Raw genomic sequence first — 4,670 nt, forward strand, 5'->3', positions numbered from 1 at the left:
CCTCGCTACTTCTTTAAAGTCCTCCTTAGTGGCCTGCCCACTTTTCCAAAGCTTATAAACCCTCTTTTTCCTCCTAAGATCAAGCCACAATTCTCTGTTGAGCCAGGCCGGTCTTCTTCCCCGCCAGCTCGTCTTTGGGCACGTGGGGACAGACCGTTCCTGTGCCATTAAGACTTCCCTCTTGAAGAGCGCCCAGCCTTCCTGGACCCCTCTGCCCTTCAGAACCGCCTCCCAAGGGACTCCACCAACTAGTGTCCTGAGAAGCTCAAAGTCAGCCCTCCGAAAGTCCAATACAGCGGTTTTACTGGTCCCCTTCCTGGCCTCGCCAAGAATAGTGAACTCCACTGTTGCGTGGTCACTCTGCCCAAGACAGCTCCCGATGATCACGTCCTCCACCAGTCCTTCTTTGTTTGTGAAGAGAAGGTCTAGCGGGGCACCACCCCTGGGAGGTTCACTAACCAGCTGCGTCAGGAAGCTATCTTCCACGCTCTCCAGAAACCTCCTAGACTGCTTTCTCAGGGCTGTGTTGTGCTTCCAGGATATGTCAAGGAAGTTGAAGTCCCCCACGAGTACAAGAGCTGATGATTTTGCAACCTCTGTCAGCTGCCTGTAGAATTCCTCATCCGTCTCCTCATCCTGGTTCGGCGGTCTATAGCAGACCCCGACCAGGACACTAGCCTTGTTGTCCCTGCCAATCCTAACCCAAAGGGACTCGACCTTGTCATTCCCAGCCTCGAGTTCTACAACCTCGAAAGACTCTCTCATATAGAGAGCCACACCACCACCCCTTCTGTTCTGCCTGTCCCTTCTAAAGAGCTTATAGCCAGTCATTGCAGCACTCCAGTCATGAGACTGGTCCCACCACGTCTCCGTGATGGCAACCAAGTCATAGCCTGCCTGCTGCACGATGGCTTCCAGCTCCTCCTGTTTGTTACCCATGCTGCGTACATTGGTGTGGATGCACTTCAGCTGGGCCTTGGCCTTATCCCCCGGTCTTGCCATTGTTCCCCCTGGCACAGCCCCAACAATCCTAGCTTCAGCCCCATCCCCCTTCCTACCTAGTTTAAAGCCCTCTCAATGAGCCCTGCCAGCTCCTGGCCCAGGATCCTTTTTCCCCTAAAAGATAGGGACCTGTCTGCGGCCATCAGGCCAGGTGCTGAGTAAAGTGCCCCATGATCGAAAAAAACAAGATTTCTGCGTTGGCACCAGCCCCTGAGCCACGTGTTTAACAGGGAGGCTTTCCGTGCCCTCTCTGTACCCCTCCCTGCCACCGTAGGCATGGATGAAAACACCACCTGCACTCCTGTTCCATCCACTAACCGACCCAGCCCCCTAAAGTCTCGTTTGATAGCCTTCAGGATTCTCTCTTCGATGTTGTCACTGCCCGCCTGGACTATCAAAAGAGGGTAATAGTCAGAGGGGCGTACCAGGTTGGGAAGCTTCCTGGCAACGTCCCTGACTCTGGCCCCAGGGAGACAGCAGACTTCCCTACGGGTAGGGTCAGGCCGACAAATAGGGCCCTCTGTTCCCCTAAGAGTCGAGTCTCCAACAACAATAACCCTCCTGTCTTTCCTGGTTAGAATAAGGGCAAGCTTTGAGGACTTCAGTTTAGGTCTGGTTTGGGGCCTAAGGCTAAGGCTGGCATTTTACTCCTTGGTTAGGCTTCATCATCCTTCTGGTTGCCCCTCTACTAGAAGATGGGTTTGTCATCTGCTTTTTCCAAGTCCCGAGAAAATTCTTTGATCCATCTGTCCTTTCCAAGGTATTTGAGATAGGTCTTATGACAGTGTCAGCATCTCCACTAGCACCTCTCTCACCCTTCCCACACAACCGCTAAGAAACCTGAGGATTGACCAGGGGGATGATGAAGGTTTGGAAAGAGCTTGGTTAAGATCTGTGAGGTGGGCTGTTCTGTGCTTCACACAGAAAATGATGATTGTGCCATAGAAAACTGTGACATTCATGAGGACAGAAGAGCAGGTGGATAAGACCTTGGGCCTGCCAACACAGGAAACACACACATGAAATCTGCATGATTAGGAATAGGAAGATTGGATTCAAATGCAAATTTTGAAAGCAAAACCAGGAGAATTACTCTGGCACTGCAGGACTGCTCCAGCAATGGGGCAAAACCACACAAGGGGTGCTTGACACAGGGGCCACAGAACTGTAGCTGGGAGGAGGAGAAAGAATTCCTGTACATGAGAGAAATTCACCCGGTTCAGGTACAGCTGCCTTCTGGAGTCAGGCCTTCCACTTCCCGAGCCTTATAGAGAACAGGGATGGCATACAGCCCAGTGCTGACCATAGGACATGGCCCCCAGCAGGAAGCACTGCGGTCATGCAGAAGGCGCAGCTGAGAGTGCTGCCACCTCTGTGAGCAAAGGGGGTGCTGTCCCCAGACAGGAAGCTGGCCAGCATCTGGCGCAGGGTGGTGGAGCTGTGCAAGGAGGACAAATCTCCCACGGGAAGAAGGCCACGGGCATCTGCAGGTGTTTGGTGTCAGGCACCAGCACAGTGATGAGGGTGTTCCACATTCAAGTCACCGTGCTGGTCAAGCAAGAGAGGAAGAAGAGATTAGTGTATGGGTAGAGGATCTCCCAGATAGGAAATTGATGAGCTGGTTCATCGACGGGAGAGCCGAGATGTAGATATAGAGCTTGGGAGCGTAGTTTAGTGATGTCCTTGTCAGCACTAAGGTAAAGTTGCCTGACCTGGGTGACACGTCCCAGAGTAGTGTCAGGCACAATGCAATTCTTTTTACCTTCTGCATCTATAGCACAGGAAGTAGGACTTTGCCCTACTCTATTGACTGGGCAGCTCTTTTCACTTTACTCAATTTAGTTTTCTGTGTCTGGAAGGGGCAATTTCCCAAAAGAAGCCAATCTCATGGGTACAGCTACAAAAACTTGAAGATACATTTTCTTTAGATTTCATCCTGAGTTTTCAACAGAAGACCGAAGAGATACCATGTATATCTAGGTGTCTACTGCGATTCAAGCTGAATTTCTCAGATTTCAAAAGTTATTTCAATTTTATTTTATTTTATTTTATTTTATTTTATTTTATTTTATTTTATTTTATTTTATTTTATTTTTGGTTTTATTTTATTTTATTTGTTTTCAAGGAACACGAGTTGTCTTAGAAAGGGTTTCATGTGTGGGCTGGGCTGCAGTTACAGGGACAAAGACCACTGCTGGCAGGGAGGGTGTCTGACCTCCAGACTCTGCTTTTCCTCCCGTAGAAGAAGGTCTCCAAAGAAGTTACCCTGGATGAACAGTAATAGGAGAATGATACTCAAAACTGAACTGCAGCAAAATTCAGCCTTTAAAAACTGAAAATATTTTTTATGAGCTGCGTTTTGAAATTTTCTTCCTTAAGTACGCCATGTAAGCTCTGTAATTAGCGGCACAAGGCATGAAGGCTTGAAGAAACTATTGAAGAGATGTTAGGAGTTTCTGCATTTTAATGAAGTCCATTTTGGTGCTCAGTCTATGAAGCTCAGGTACTTGGAAGAGAGTGATGCAACCGCTTGAGCAAGAAAAGTCAGGAGGAAAAGCTGAAGTGACTTGGAGTATTAATGGACCCCACTGAGGGCTGTTACTAACAAAGCCTCCCCAGGGCCTTGTTAGGGCACATAATTGGAGGCCATGGTTACAGACAGGCAAAGCACTGTGCTGAGAAAAGTCTTGATTGGTTTTGGTGAAGCAGAAGAGCCAAGGCCTGACCCCTGGAACTGTGAGAGGAGATCCCGCACCCCCACATCTGGCTCAAGGCTTTTCCTGGGGTCTGTGGGATGTGGTGGTCAGTGTGATGCCATGAGAACAACACTGGTGTGACACCTCCGTGGTACTGCACAGGGTTGCAAGGAATCTATGAGGCCTCATCACAATGAATATAGCTATCTCCTCCTAAGCTCTAGTCAAGAGGACAGAAATTTCAGGCTGTTGGGCCTGCCATTTCTACCAGCACCCTCTGCCTTGTCCTCTGCAGGCTTTCCTTTGCTGTCCCGTAGTCTGACCTAATTTTTTGAAGTCTGCAGACACCCATCTCTGTTCATCACCTTGCTTTCATCCCTTGCTTTCACCCATGTCTCGTCAGCCCTCACCAGATGTTACATGAAAAAACAAAGCGACGGTCTAATCAGAGGGTGACCTCTGGCACCACAGCACAACCCTTTGAGGGACATTTCTTCCTCCTTGTGGCCAATGCTTAACATCCAAGGTGCATTCTGTGGAAGTTTTTTCTTCTGCTCTTTCCTACTGCCAAAGGAAGCTCCATCAGGGTGGAAACGACTCCTGAAGTAGGCATCCCAACCCAGCAGGCTCCTTGCGGCCTCTCAGCCAAGCAGACGCAAGTCACCTCAGCAGCAGCTTCCAAGCCAGGAGCCTGCTGCTGGCCTTGCAGCTTCTTGTGGAGACACAGCCAAGCCTTGTGCCTGCTGCTGTGCAGTCATGGACTCAAGCAGAAGGGACAGGACAACCCATGTTGGGGCCTTCTTTCTGCCTGGGTCCTCCTGGCTCTGGAGGCAGAGGGGATCCCCCAGTCAGCATGCCAAGCAGGTGCCTTCTGCTGGCCTAGCAGGGCCATTGACAGATGTCAGTCCTCACTTGGTTTTGAATGCCATGAGACCTCACGGCAACCTCATGGTTCCTGCCCTGCCTCAAGGG

Source organism: Netta rufina (genome assembly GCF_964035555.1).
Source record: "Netta rufina genome assembly, chromosome: 18".
Lineage (NCBI taxonomy): Eukaryota > Metazoa > Chordata > Aves > Anseriformes > Anatidae > Netta > Netta rufina.